This window comes from Sceloporus occidentalis, unplaced genomic scaffold (assembly GCF_023333645.1).
Source record: "Sceloporus occidentalis isolate IW3139 unplaced genomic scaffold, rSceOcc1.0.p SCAF_9, whole genome shotgun sequence".
NCBI classification, from domain to species: domain Eukaryota; kingdom Metazoa; phylum Chordata; class Lepidosauria; order Squamata; family Phrynosomatidae; genus Sceloporus; species Sceloporus occidentalis.
The window spans coordinates 5,323,887-5,340,304 of NW_028316989.1; positions in this window are offsets into that span (position 1 = coordinate 5,323,887).

Sequence of the window (16,418 nt, forward strand, 5' to 3'; positions counted from 1 at the left end):
TGGAGAAGGAGGGAAGAGAACTCCTTGATTCCCCCAAAGAAGGCTCAACAGCAGCAAACACCACAAATCCACAAAAGAAGTTCACCAACACAAAACCCCTCCAAACAATCCAGACTTTTCCAGGGCTGACTCGACACTGCAGGGTCGGCGTGTCTTGTTCCTCGGGGCCGATTTGGGAAGGCGCAGATCAACCTCTTCCAAGGCGAGAGAGCATCTTCCTAGCAATAGAGGAGCCTCTGCAAGGAGGAAAGTGCATCCCAGGGCCTGGCTTCCTTCCTTGCAAGGCGATCGCCGGCTGGGTGGCCAACGGGAGGCTAGCTGCCTTTCATCCACGAAGCCAGGAAGCGAGAGGAACGAGCTCACGGTCACTCGAGAAAGCGAAAAGCGAGATCCAAAGGAGCGCGGAGCAAAGCTTGCAAGCTCAGCCCAAGCCAAAGCGCGCCGCAATCCATGAATGGGTTACAAGCGAAGGAATCGAACGTCGGCGGGAAAAGGGGAGGAGCGCCTCGCCATATAAGGAGCGCTCATTTGCATGCCTCCATCCCATTGGAGGAGACGCAGCGGGCCCGGTTCTGAAACCGGGTTCGATGAGAGGAGGAGGATGGAGAGAGTGGTGTGTGCTTTGCAGGCGCCTCGAGGCCAAGGAGCCTTTCCTTGTAGTAGTATTGTTGTTGTTGTTGTTGTTGTTGTTGTTGTTGTTATCCCGCCTCTCCTATAGGATCTAGGCGGCTTACAGACAATCATAAAATTCAGACAATATAAAAATATGAATATAATCCCATTATCCCTTTCCTTTTAAAATAATGATTAATAAGATTATTATTATTATTATTATTATTTGGTGGGTTCAACCTGAAAGCAAAGGAGGCTTCTTCCACAACTTATTTTCCCAACTATCTTTGTCTATTAATAATAATAATAATAATAATAATAATAATAATAAATTTTATTTCTTGCCCGCCTCTCCCAAAAGGATCGAGGCGGGTTGCAACAATAAAATACATCAACAACATATACGATACATACATAAATAAAAAATTACATAATCCCCTTACCCCCCCCCATTATAAAACTAAACAACAGCATTATAAAATAGAGATTAAAATTAATTAAAATTAGACATAATTTAAAACGAAGCAGTCTGCAGAATCAGTAGAGAGAGAGATCTTGCAGCACCTTTGAGACTCACTGCAAGAAAGACATTGGCAGCATGAGCTTTCGGAGACTTCAGTCTATTTCCTCAGATGCATTTGGTGGAGTGGAAGCCAGGCACAGACCTATGTATGGCATTGGTATGTGAGGAGGTCAGTTCAAATCCTTTTGTGTATGGAGATGAAGTTGCAGGTCCAGTTTAAACTGGTGCACAAAGGCATAGAAAACTGGTCTTTGTGCATGGAGATGAACTGGCAGATCCAGTTTTGCAATGGGACGAGCAAAACTGTGGTGAGGGGGAAGAGATGGATCTAGGGCACCCCCCAATGAGGCTTCCACTCCACCAAACGTATCTGAGGAAGTAGACTGAAGTCTAGGAAAGCTCAAGCTGCCTATGTCTTTCGTGCAATGAGTCTCAAAGGATCTACAAGATCTCTCTATGTACAACTGGGTCTGTTAAACCCACTGGTGTGATCTGGGGGCGAGTCACACTCTCTCAGCCTCAGAGGATAGCATTTGATGGTGAGGTCCTGCATGGCAGAGACTAAGGGGGGGTCTCTTCCAAATCTGTGATTCTGTGGAACCAAGAAAAAAACCCTCTTAGGGTCCCTATAAGTATGAAAGAACTTGGAGGCACAACAACAACAAACACAAGACACACAAACACACACACACACACCCCTGCAAACAACACAGCCCCCTTTATATAAATGAAGCAGGCTTGGTGTCATCGTGTCCCTCTTTTCCAAATCCTCCGCCTTTTGTACTGCTTTCAGGGGGAGAGAGAGGGATATAGATCTGCCCTGAAATCTATATAACAGCAAGGCGAAAACAGATTTCAAGACAATGGATGCAAATCTGGTCTGAGAGACCATCTGCCAGATGAGGGACTCAGATGTCCCTCGGTTGAAGCCACACGAGCCCTGCCTTGTCCTGCCCTCATTATGCACCGTTAAAGCCTCCCTTGCCTTCTCACACAGGCACAGCCAATAATAATAATAATAATAATAATAATAATAATAATAATAATGTGGGATGCCCTTCCTCACCCAAACCGTTGACTTTTTAAAAAATGATTTTGCAAAGCTCTTTTTCCTCTAATGGAAATGCGCCTTTTCAAGGACAAAACAAACTAATAATAATAATAGTAATTCCTTGCAAGAATCATACATTAAAACTCTTGTATGGAAAGACTTTGGGGAGGAATCGAGGTGGTTAGGGGCGATCTCGTTTTAATCTATGTTTTAATGTTATTAGCATATTATTATTATTATTATTATTATTATTATTATTATTAACTTTTCTAAGCAATGTTTCAGCGCTCTCTCTCTCTCTCTCTCTCTCTCTATATATATATATATATATATATAGCAACCCGCCTTGAATCCCATTATGGAAGCAAAGGCGGGGTATAAATCCTGGAAATAAATGCATAAATAAATAAATAAATAAACAAACAAACAAATAAATGGGGGGCATTTTTCTGGCTTTTTGGCTCCAATCTGAAGGAGGCTGGAGGGGGGGAAAGGGGGGGAGAATCCTAAATTATTTTATCAGGTCTAAATTAAATGATCAGATCCGACTTGAAGAGGATTTCATACATCTTAAACTATGGTTGAACATAAATAGATTTCCCTTCTTCTTCTTTTGGTCTCTTGTCATTATTATTTAGGAAATGAAAGAGGTTGAGGACAAGGATCAATCCAATATTCGGGTTTTATTTGAAAGCGTGAAACATATATTTAAAATTGTCATTAAAATAATAATAATAATAATAATAATAATAATAATAATAATAATTCAGATTTGCCATCGCTGCGATGTTTTCTGTTCGAGGGAAGATCTCTTGCGCAAGCTGCCTTTGGAAAAGAGTGTGGAGCTTTCTGCAAGAGCAACTCCATCGTCCCTCATGCCTTTACCATTGCATTTCCCCTGACAGCTTTCCAAAAAGGGTCTTGAAAAGATCCTTTCTTTGCACTGCTGCCCTGCACTTGCAGCGAAATAAGCGTCCGCACTGCAGAGAAACAAGCCTTACATCGCATTGCTCTGCAAAGAAACAGCCCTGTATCACATTGTCTGCGAGATCAGTTCCTGAAAATCTGGTTGGAAGGAAGAGATTTCGGTTTTAGCAAGGCTTGAGATGACAAACCTGCTCCAAACCTGTCAGGCTGCTCTAGAGTAAATGGGAGGGGATTCATTGCCTTCTCCATAGAAGTAGAGAGATCCACTGGTTCCTTGCCTACAGTCCTCTTTGCACACTTTCCTTCCCTCTCTAGCACAGAATTGGCTGCATTCAACAACTTTAAAGAAATACAAACGAACTGGACTCGTTCCTTTCCCCCCTGTCTGCTAGCTCTGCTTCTCTTAAGGCAAGCATGCATTGCCAAAAGCCAGCCCTGTTCTCTTTTTTTACTCCGAAGTAAGCCCCTTGGGTTCAAGGGGACTGAGTCCTAAAAGGAGGGAGGGGGGTTGCAACTGGAGTTTGCAAAGAAGGATGCGACTTTGCAAACATGGATGCAATAGGTCGATGCCAGCTCTCCTTCCCTCTGTTTAATGTACCATTCAAGGGATAGGAGGAGGAGGATGTTCAACTCGAGGATGATGGGAGCTGTAGTCCCTAGCCTTGAGGCTGAGAGAGTGTGACTTCCCCAAGGCCACCCAATGGGGTGACTTAAGACATGCGAAGTCCCCTCTCCACCAGAGGATCCTGTAGGCTGGGGTTAAAGCGGGATGGAACTGTTAGAACTGCACAGTGTGGATCCACTCCATGTTTGTTGCCAGTACACAACATCTGGTGGTTGTGTATATGAGTGTGTGTATGGGGAATGGGGAAACCCATCTGCAAGAGCTGCCATGGCGTCCAATTTCACTCTAAACACAAATGTCGGGAATTGAAATAAGCCAGCCTTTTTTCTTTCCAAGACAGTGAACTTCTTTCCCCAGTTTTACACCAAATCCTGCCTAAAATGTGGGCTGGAGGCTGTTTTTCCACAAAATCACAGAACTTTGCAGATCCAGACTGTGGAAACAATGCAGCTTGACACCGTTTTAAAAGCCACACAGCCCACTGTTTGCCAAACGTTTTCTCTGCCAAGCGTTTTGGACTTCAGCTCCCAGTACTGTTGTCCAAACTTACTGAGGCTTCTGGGAGTTGAAGTCCAAAACACCTGGAGGACCAAAGTTTGGGATCTATAGTATCCTGGGATCTGGAGTTCTGTGAGGCCCCAGCACTGTCTGCCAGGGAAGGCTAAAGACCTTGTAAAACTACACATCCCAGGATTCCACAGGCTGGAGCTACAGGACTTAAAGTGGTGTCGACCTGCTTTCATTCTACAGTGTAGCTGCACCTTTAGTGGTACCACAGGCTCCAAAAGACTGAGCATCCCTTGATTTGGATGGTTCTCCTTGCGAGTAAGAAATCCTCCCATCTCTTCCCAGCAGAGTGGAAAAGAGGTTGCATCTGCACTGCAGAAATAATGCAGATGGACACTGCCATGGCTCCATGCAATACAGTTCTGGGAGTTGTAGTTTGCTGAACTATTTCACCTTCTCTGTCAGAGCAGTCAGGGGGCACAGCAAACTACAAATCCCAGGATTCCACAGGGATGGAGCCATGAGAGTTAAAGAGGTGTCAAACTGCATTATTCCTGCAACCTTGGACAGCTCCTGTCCTCTCCAGAGAGTAGATGCATTGCTCCATTCACAGAAATGGCACCCTGTTGCTGCTGCCTGGCTTCTCTCTCTCAACCCTCACATACATGGAAAACCTTCCTTTGGATTGTACCTATCCAGGAGGGGTTTGTAGGGTCACAGGACTTAACCTCCCTCCTCCAAGGAAACACTGAACCCCCAAAAGATAGGAAAGCAGCCATGTTCTCCTCTGCTGGAAACCTGTTTTGAGCCCCGAAACTTTATTTGGGATTGCAGCCTGGTTCCTGAAGTTGAGTTCAGAGCCTTTAGCCTGGGCTCAGAACAATCTAAGGCTGCATCCACACTGCAGAATATAATCCGTTTTGACACTGCTTTAACTGGCGGTTAAAGCGGTGTCAAGCCGGATTATTTCTGCAGTGTGGGTACAGCCCAGGTTTTTCACTGCAAACCTACAGCTCTATATAAATAAAGCATAATAATAATAACAATAATAATAATAATAATAATAATAATAACATAGAGAGATCTCATCCACAATCCATGTTATTCAGTACTCTTTGTGAAGAAATGGGGACAAGGCCATTTTTAACATGAATGGAAGCGATAGCATCATTTTCACCATTTGCACTCTGTAGGCCAGTTTAGGCCCTGAAAATAAATAAATAAATAAATATATATATATATATATATATATATATATATATATATATATAACTTTTTTTGGTAACAGGGTGATCTAGGTCACTGTATGTGGAAAGAAATGGCTCAGGAAGGACCAAACATTGCAGCTTATATGAGAGTTTGTGGCCATTTCAGGGACTTTAAAGAAAGTTTAAACATGAGGAATGGTAGCAGTACAGATGGCCTTCTTTACCCATGGATTCCTGAGCCTTGGATTTAGCAATTCATGATTTGAAAATTTGAAATATATACTGTATATACTCATGTATAAGCCTAGAAATTTAGGTTAAAAAATAGACCCCAAAAACCTGAGTCGACTTATCCACGGGTCAATGTAAGTATTGTATTTTAACTCTCATATATATGGTGAAAGGCAAGAGTTTAATCTGCCCTGGAAGCACTGACTCCCTTCTACTCTCTCATCCATCCAGGCTTTAGTATTTGCACAAAGAGTTATGCCTGCTGGAATCTTGCAAGTTCTTTGGCATCGTTTTCCTTCACTTCATCTTTTATATCCTTCCTTGCATGCCCCTAAGTTTTTTCTTCAACTTATCCGCGGGTCGAATCCAAGTCCATAATTTTGGCCCCAAAACTTACCCTCGACTTATATATGAAGTTGACTTATAGTCGAGTATATGCATGCAAATTCCAAAATAGCAAATGTTGATTTTGCCATTTTATATCAGGGACATCATTTTACTATGCCATTGCATTGAATGGGATTTGAGCATTCATGGATCCTGGAACTAGACAACAGTGCATACCAAGGGCCCACAGTATAGCCTCCAATGCAGGCCTTTAGCCCCCAGCAGTTGCCACATTGGCTTCCTGCATTGATCAGAATGACTAGCAATGTGTGTGTGTGTGGGGGGGGGGGGGTTGTTGCTGGTGGAAATGCATAAGAACATATGTCATTCATTGGAGAATATAGAATTACATTGTCGCTTCACACAAAATGGGTGTATAAGTGACTGCAAGTCAGGACCAATTACTCCCCAGAATATTCCAAAGGGTTTCAGTAGCAAAGGTACAAGGGTCCCTTGGTGGCCAAGCCAAGATGGAAAGGTTCTTCCTTGCAAGTCTGTGTTTAAAAATATAGTGAAAGGCAAAGCTTAGGGAAGAGTCGTTTTGGGCTACAAATCTCAGACCTTTCCTCTGTCCATGGTAAAATAGGGATTCTGTAAAATGGAGCTTTCCAGCTCACTGCTGTTATGTTTCTTTTCTATTATAATCTCTGTAATAAGAAGGAAAGAGGGTCCTTAACATTGGCATGGTTTGCCCATGTCTGCCTCAAAGTGCCTCGTTTTTAAAGTGTTTTTAAAATAATTTATAATTTATTAATATGATTTGTATTTTATAACTGAATATTTATCACTGCACACAGCCAGCACAGAAAGAAGAACAGTTACCGAGCATCAGAACAGTAGTATTTTATAATGGTTGCTGTTTAGTTGGAGTGGGAGTCTAAGGAGATTGTGTTGTCTTATCTCATGTGCATTTTATATTGTTGTTGTTACTAATGTATTTTGTGATTATAGCCCGCCTCGATCCTCTGGGAGAGGTGGACTATAAATAAAATTATTATTATTATTATTATTATTATTATTATTATTATCATCATCATCATCATCCCTTTGCAGTTTCCTTAAATAATGGTCTCCCCTTTCCTAGCAATCTGTTTGTCTTGGGGATGTAGGAGGGGATGCAGAGGCAGCATACAGGTGCTTTTAACTCCCACCTGCAGCAACCAAATAGGAGCTTAGGGAAAGGATTTTAATTGGGGGAAATATCAGGGGAAGGGTTACTCTCCCCATCTGTCAACACAGCAATTTTAGGGAGATTTGGGGGCCTTTGCAGCTGCTATTATTATTATTATTTTTAAAAAAATACAGAAAGGAAAGGCCCATAGCTCAGTGCAATATCCTTTGTGTGCTGAAAGTCTCAGGTTCAGCCATTGGTGTCTCCAAGCAAAAGTGTTCAGTACAAGTGATGGGAAGACCATTGCTTCAGAACTTGGCAACTCTTATCCAGTGGTCCATTCAGGATGATACTATCTCCCTTCTTCAATAGTTGTGCAGAAGAAGGGCTTTCAGACAGTGTAGCTTTCATGGCACCCGAGTAAATTCCTTCTTCAATGGAGCTAATGGATGCAAGAGTCACTGTTCTCTTTTGCATGTGGTCACCCCAGACCCAGCCCTTTTTGGTGAGGTATATAGATCGTCTCATTTTGATAAAATTACCAGCAGGGTAGATAAAGGGAATGCTGTGGAATATAGCATATCTCGATTTCAGTAAGGCTTTCAGCAAGGTCACTCATGATATCCTTCCAAGCAAGTTAGTAAAATGTGGGGTAGACAAGGCTACTTTTATGTGGATTAGTAATTGGTTGACCAGTTGAATCCAAAGGGTGCTCAGGAATGGTTTCATTTCATCCTGGAGAGAAGTGACCAGTGGGGTGCCACAGGGCTCTCTCCTGGGTCCAGTGCTATTTAACATCTTTATCAATGATTTGGATGAAGGAATAGAGGTCATTCTTATGAAATTTGCAGATGGCACCAAATTAGGAGGAGTAACTAATACCCCAGAGGACAGGATCAAAGTTGAAAATGACCTGAATAGATTAGAAAGCTGGGCCAAAACTAACAAAATGAATTTCAACAGGAAGAAATATAAGGTACTGTCCTTAGGAAGAATAAAAATTAAATGCATAGATATAGGATGGGGGACAACTGGCTTAACAACAGTTACACGTGAAAGTGTTCTAGGAGTCCTGGTAGACCACAAGTTGAACATGAGTCAACAGTGTCATACAACAGCTAAAAAGTCCAATGAGATTCTCGGCTGTCATCAATAAAAGTATAATGTCTAGACTGGAAAAAGTAATAGTGCCACTGTATTCCGCTTTGGTCAGGCCCCACCTAGAATACTGTGGGCACCACAATTCAAAAAGGATGTTGAGAAGCTGGAGCAAGTCCAGAAAAAGGCAACCAAAATGGTGAAGGGTCTGGCAATTGTAAAGCCCTATGAGGAGTGACTGAGGGAGCTGGGTATGTTTAGCTTGGAGACAGGAAAGTCAAGAGGTGATATGATAGCCCTGTTTAAATATTTGAAGGGGTATCATATTGAGGATGGAGAGAGCTTATTTTCTGCTGCTCCAAAGACATGGGACAACAGATGCAAACTAGAGGAAAAGAGATTGCACCTAAACAACTGTGGTAAAGCCCCCAGTATCTTTCTTCTTCTTTGGCTTCTCACTTGTTTGTATCTGGACCTTACCATCCTGTTTTGAAGTCAGGAGCCTGGAAAAGCTGGCCATCTGAGCTGGTACCATTTTCATTACAGGTGGGGCTCTTGTGCCTTTTCATGACAAAATGCAAAACAGAAATTAAACCAACTGAACTTTTTTTCCCCTGGCCTGATGAATTTATTCTTTTTAAGCAGAACCTGGCAGTTCTACCCATCTGCAGAAACCCATACCTCACAACAGAATCACATACTCCAGCCTTATTCAGGAGAGCTGAAACCTGATAACCGCTTGGCAATTCCAGCTGTGGAAACAAACAACTAGACATTAAGCGTTGATGCAGTTTAATCATGCATTTACTATTTATTACACTTAGCCGTGGGGTAGCTAACAGCCCAATATCTGCTAAACAATTGTTTATGAATCTCATATAAATCACACCTTTGTGTAATTTGTATGCCTAGCTTTTGAAATACACACTCAAAAGAGGGGTAGTACCTGTTGCAAAGTTTAGCAAGGAGGTTCATTCATCAATGCTGTCAAGTAAAAGTCGGTTACTGCTATGAGTGGCTGATGCCTTTTGGAGAAGGAGAAACAAAAACAGAACAATATGTGGTTAACTTTAAATAAAAGGTTGTGTATAAATGAATTAATACAATATATTGATGATGTATAAGTTACACATGTAAATAAAACTGCACATATAAATCTATAAATATATATCCAGCTGTACTGTACAACTATAGCAGTATACAGATGCAAGGTTTAAGCATATTCAGGCTTACCTCCGTTTACAAAGCCTCTGACAAAGCAGTTCCTTTGACAAAGTCTTTTTACGCCCCTGTTTTTCTTGTGTTTTGTCTAGCTGGATTTTTCATTTTATCATTTCTTTTGCACCGTTGGCATTGGGAGGATGGTCAAAGAGGGGCTGGAGAGAGCCTTTCCACGGTGCGTGCTTTATTTTTAATCTCAAATGTTTTTATTTTTGAATATGGTTTGAATGCAACGATATTGAAATGTGTTGTAATTTTACTTGTTGGGTTTTTAGTTGATCATGTTTTGGCTTTGTGGACAGCCTTGGCTACATAAAGGATGGATGGATGGATGGATGGATGGATGGATGGATGGATCATAATTCCATCAAATTCACTTTCAGCATTTTAGGGAACTTCTGATGCTTCTGAAGTGAATCCATCTCCTCTTTGCACCACTGCAGCATTTCTTGCAAGTCTTGGCCTGCAAAGTTTGTCCATTTAAGGACTTTCAGCAGTGACTCTTTAAAAAGCCTGTTGAACAAAAAGGTCTTGGGGCTGCTGCCCAAAACTAAATATTAATCAGATTCATTTTAATGTTATCTGTGGTGGTGGTTGTTATTGTGGTGGTGTGCCTTCAAGTTGTTTCTCACCAACTTTAGTCCTTGGGTTTAGTCCATTATGACCTGGGTTTAGACTAAAGGGAGGAACCTGTTATCTCTAGATCTTGTTGGATTGAAAATTGCATCACCTTTGGCTTTGATAGATGGGAGAGGTACAGTGCAAAAACATCTGGAGGGCTGTATATTGTCCTGGGTTACAGATGGGTACTTTTAACTTTGGGCCTGAACAGACAGGCCAAAATAAAGCTGCTTCAGGTCACTTTGGAGGTATGCTGTTTAAATGACACATGCGTCTTAATAGGCCAGAAGCTGCACCAAAGCTGTGGTCAAGTCCTTAGGACTGGAGCATGGCTTTGATGTGGCTTCTGGCCTCTTAGGACGCATGCATCATTTAAACAGCATACCTCCAAAGTGACCTGAAGCAGCTTTATTTTGGCCTGTCTGTTCGGGCCCTTTATTTTCTCCAGAACCACTGTGGTCAAGAACCATACTTTTTGGCTTCTGGTTATTGGTATTCCAACAAGCTTCTTAATTCCTTGGGTAAAACTTTCTGAGAAGACAAATCAGGCCTAGGGATTTGTACATCTCTGATATCAGACTATTTTGGATCACTTTCGTGATGTCTTTTCCTGCACATTTCTGAACATGAAGGCCCTTCTGACTTATCCCTGAAGTCCATCTCGGTTCAGAGGACTTCATTAAATCACTCTTTCCACTCCTATGAATGCACCAACATGTGCCTGTGTTTTATGGCGTGTGTGAAATTAAAAACATATTGCATCTAAATTTTATACAGGTAGAGACATAATACAAGAGTTTTTCCATTTAATATGGAATCATTATGGTTTCATTTACCACTTCAGTAAGACAATCTGACAACCTGTTACAATTACAATATATATATATATATATATATATATATATATATATATATATATATAATGACAGTTGTTAAAGGAAAATTTGGATATTTAAAAAAGAAAGATTGCAAGCATTTTTTGAAGTTGTACATTATTTTTTTTCTTTTGCAAAGCCTCCCAATTCACACTTTGTGTGATGAATTCACACCTGAAACAATTCAGATTGTCTACCCTTATAAACAGAGAACAGATTATGGGCAGTATTTAATATTATATATTAAACTTTTATGAGTCCAAAACACACTGCAGACGTAATCTAGTTTGAGACTACTTTAACTGCCCTGGCTCAGTGCTAGGGAATTCTGGGAATTGTAGTTCTGTGATACATTTAGCCTTCCCTGTCAGGGAGCTCTGGTGCCACAATAAACTACAATTTCCAGCATTCCCTAAGACAGTTAAAGCTGTCTCAAAATGGATTATTTCTGCAGGGTGTTTTGGACCGTGGTTTACTTTAATGGGCCACAATGCATTTTAATGTTTAAAATGTGATAATACTTCAAATGATGAAAAATTAAGGAAGGACACTGTCCAGACTGCATAATATAATATATATAAAAAATAATTAACAAAATGTTGCATCAAAAAGTAAAATAAAATTATTTGTCTTGTGTAATAAAAGAACTCCTTTCGGCAAATGCCTTTAACATTGATTTGTTTGATTTTATACCATCCCTTGCTTCCATAAAGCCCTTCCATAGGGATCCTGAATGAAGCCCTTGGCTTGTGTAAGAACTGCTGTTGTGTTTTTGCTTTTGAAGAGGGGCATTTAATGCAAGAATTGCTAGTCACCCAGATTTTATTTACCTATGTCATACCGCCATCTGGTGGCCATTTCAGGTATTCACAACTTCAAACTAAAAAGACTAAACTGTATACACAAAAATCCTGCCTCATTTGGTCTCTGGGATCAGACAACTCTGATAGCTAAAGATGGCTAAATTTTGCATGGCAGCAATTAAAATACAAAAGACTATGAGTAGCACTAGAGAACAGATGGCACAGAGAGGTATTCTTACTAACTGCTGTATGGCTATTTGAAACTTTTATTACTCGACATATAAGCTTAAGGTTTAAGTTGTTTTTATACTGTTTTTTAATACTGTAATTTTATATTGTTTTACTCTAATGTGATTCTTAAATTTTGTCAATGTTATCTTCGTTTATTGATCTATGACCGTCAATAAAAATATCCTATCCACTTGAACCGAGGCAAGCTGTGCAGGAAAAAGATACAACTTGGGCTGCATCTGCATGGCAAAAATAATCTGGTTTGACACCACTTTAACTGCCATGGCTCAATGCGATCCAATACTGAGAAGTATAGGTTGCAATAAGTGTGGCTCAGAGGATGACAATGTCAAACCACATTGGAATAACCATCCCAATGACAGCGTCATCTTAGAGCCACTGTAAGTCGGAAATGACTTGAAGACACACAACCACAACAGTATGCAATTTATAATCTGCCTTACAGCACATACATTTTCTTCTGTGTGAAAAGCATGATAAACTTACCAGATACTGCTAAAGTTTTCCAGCTTTCCATAGGTGGCAGCAAAAGACCAACTTTATAGATGCTAGTCCAGCTCCCACAGTCCTAAGCTGCCTAAGCAAACCAAGCAACACATTCATATGGTAACCTCTTACTAAAAACCAATTACTTCTTGTAAAAATAAATAGAATTTCTAATAACCATTCAGCAAATGGGAAGGGTAACTTAGCTTTTCAAATAACCATTCATCACATGGGGAACTAAAGGGGTGGGGGGAGGAAGCAGATACAAATTTGGTTTTATATCCATTGCACACCATTTGTTGTTGTTAACTGCCATCAAGTTGACTTTGACTTATATGACCCTATGAATGAGAGATCTCCATGCCTGCTTATCATCAGCTCAGATAACTTATCTTCACTGCCCAGCTTTCACAATCATACATAGATATTGGTAACATGATGGCATGAACAATCCTAACTGTAGTATTCAGTAATATAGGCCTCATTCCCACTTACAGATAAATCGGTGTGTGAACCGAATCGATGGATCGATTCAACAGTGGAGTGTAGTTCCCACTACATTTGCCCCAGTCACTTTTTTCCCCTCTAAAATAATCAACTTGTGGTTCACATTGAAGCATGAATCAATTCAAAATGGATCCGCTCTTGGCCAAAATGACCTTCTTGGCCTGTTTCTTGCAGAAGTCTGTACAGCTTTAGCTAATGCCAAGCCTATCTAGCCTTGGTCTCTGCTTGTGTCTAGCACTGCATCATGCCTTGGAAGAATGAAGTACCTGGTTGGGCAAGACACCTGCCCCTATTGACCAAGGACTGTAACATTGTAAATAATTGACAAGAACTGAGAGTCAAAGACAGGTGTTAAGTATTAGAGGCATGTGTCTAGCGGAGAACAGGTATGGCTGATCGAGAGTGAAGAACGGCACGTAGACCAGGGCACTCTTCCCTATAAAAAGCCTTGAGATATTGCCTTGAGGGAGCTTAGCGTAGATCAGAATTGCTGGTGTGGCACTGGACATCATTGGCCTGGGGTGCATTTCCTGGGTCTTCCCATAACAAGAACAGAAATGTGAGTTGTTCTGTGGAACATACTTTCAATATAAGACTTGTTTAGATATAACTTTTCCCTACCAAATGCAAATGTTGTCTGTTAGTTAATAAATCTATTATGCATTTCATCCACTGGTGCGTTTATTCTTTCTAGAAGAGCTTCTTGGTGTTGGTAAAAGGAGACAGGACTTGCTAGGTCAAAGCACTGGCGGATTTTGATTAGCATTGATAATAATGCCACTGGCTATGCCTCTAAGATGTCTGGGTTCCCCCTGCTGATCCATGATAATACAGTAACAGATTTCATTTTGCTTTGACATTTCCAGTAATAATTGTTGTTGGGAACGATCTCCATAAGTATGGAAAATATCTTCCGGTGGTTTGGGTTTGGATGGGCAGCTCAGACCCACTGGTTTCCAAAAGGAAGAATATCATGGCTGAGGGAAAACCATGGGTTATACCCACAGGTATGATGGTATAACAGTAGCAAACATACTAATTATTGTTGTGTGTACGTATGTATGTGATTTGGGAGTGGGGGGATTTTTATTACACTTGTCAATCAGCTTGAGAATCATTTGATTGACAGCCAATGTATGAATCTTCAGAAGAAGTAAGACCAAAAATAAATAAGGAATAAGGTTGCAGTGCCTATACTCACCTGTCTGGGACTAGAAATGTAACTGAACAGGGCTGAGGGTATAACTCCTTCTATATATACTCTTGTCTGTTCCCTGCCATCCAAAGGGTATAAGTAAATAATAATAATAATAATAATAATAATAATAATAATAATAATAATAATAATTCCATATTCCCATTCATCTTCCCATTATTATTATTATTATTATTATTATTATTATTATTATTATTATTATTATTAAAATGGAAAGATGAATGGGAATCTGGAAAAACGAGCCACAGCCAGTTTGAACTGCAGATGGGGAAATGCCACTTTCTGGAACGCAATATTTAATTCAGGAATGTATTTCAAAGAAATGGAAATTGGTTCACTGACTCATATTAGAGGATCAACAAATACCTCGTTGCTGTGCTGCAACAGCCATAACACTGCATTGTGTTTCCCGGTTGTTAGTGACCTACGTTGTCATTAAACCTCCCTTGAACCCTATCCTCCCACTCTTGCGCTGAATCTGCCACTGAGACAATTAGCTTAAACCGTGATCCCTTCCTTCTGACCCATGTGGGAACAAATTATACTGCAAGGTACAGCCTGCAACATGTTGCATTGGGCTGTGAGGCTCTGGGTAGGAAGCTGAAGGCCACTGGAGCACAGGCTGCTATTTTATTACTCATCCCTGTGGAAGGAGACAAGCCAGGAAGAGAGAAAATAATATTAGAAGGGAACTACCGGTTCTCCATATGGTGCCATCAGGAAAGATCATGGTCTGTGTTTCATGAAGGACCTCTGGCAAGACACAAGTTGTTCCTCGGAGTGATTGGTGAGGACATAACTATTATGAGTCCCACAAACCTGATCAGGAGGGAAACAGTATTCCAGAGGACAGGGGAGCATAAAGTATTGGGGACAATAGCCTCAATGATATTGGGATATTAGGCCAATAAGAAAGCAGCTAGAGAGAATGCCTACCTGTCTCCAGTCTAATGCACAGGGCTTGGCAAACAACAAGGCAAGCTTGAACTTTTAACAGAAGAAGGCCAACATGATTTAAACAGCGCAGTGAGCCAGTAGGCTGGATCTTAGGACTTTTTGCCATCGAATCACTAGCAGTTGGGACATTTAAATGGTGTGAAGTCAAAGGCTTTCATAGCTGGCATCCATAGTTTTTTGTGGGTTTTGGGGGCTATGTGGCCATGATCTAGAAGAGTTTATTCCTGATGTTTCGCCAGCATCTCTGGCTGGCATCTTCCTTCTCTGAAGATGCCGGCCACAGATGCTGGCGAAACGTCAGGAATAAACTCTTCTAGATCATGACCACGTAGTCCAACCCACTCCCCCCCAAACAGTTAAATGGTGTTTGACTCACAGCCATCGCAATACAGTTAACAATTAAAGTTCTATTGCCAAATAATATCATATTCATTGCTGTAATTGTCGTGGTTGCTACCTGGGATTTGGAGGGGAGGTTGCAGAGGAAGAAAGTCATGCCTGACCTCAGCGCAGCATCCGACCTCCTCCAAGTTCTTCTCTGGCTTTATGAAAACAACAAAACTACATGGCAACTGCTACGGATATTTTGACCCCTGCATTAATGGAGAAGGTGAAAAGTCTGCAGCAGCCATCCAAGAAAGCAACAGCGGTGTATTCTGATCTGCGGTGGAAAATGCTTTGGATCGCTCACATGCCATCTAGGCTGCCAGGTCTGATTTTCCATGGTCTTTTATAGAGTCCAGGCTTTTTACACTCATACTATTGGTTTGAAACTTGGGAGGAAAAAGTTACCTCCTTTAAAAAAACACCACGACATTCATTATTGCATTGAAAAGCATGCATACATTCAGATATGCACACAGAGGCACAAACATTATGAATACGTAGCGGGAGCAGAAAGAGGGAAATACTACCTGGCAATTGACATATACATATGAAATACTGTCCCTAGGGAAGGGTCAAATCAACAACATGCCTCCTCTCTTACACACTGACCTTTAAGAGGGCCATTCTTCAGAAACACTTCATGCCCACACTAGGATCTAAATTTTCAAAGTGTGCATGATCGAAGGGGCTTTAATAAAGGTCAGATCTCCCAAAGTACCTATGAGACAAAGGCCTGTTACAGACTGCCAAAATAAAGCTGCTTCGGGTCCCTTTGGAGGTATGCTATTTAAATGATGCATGGGTCCTAAGAGT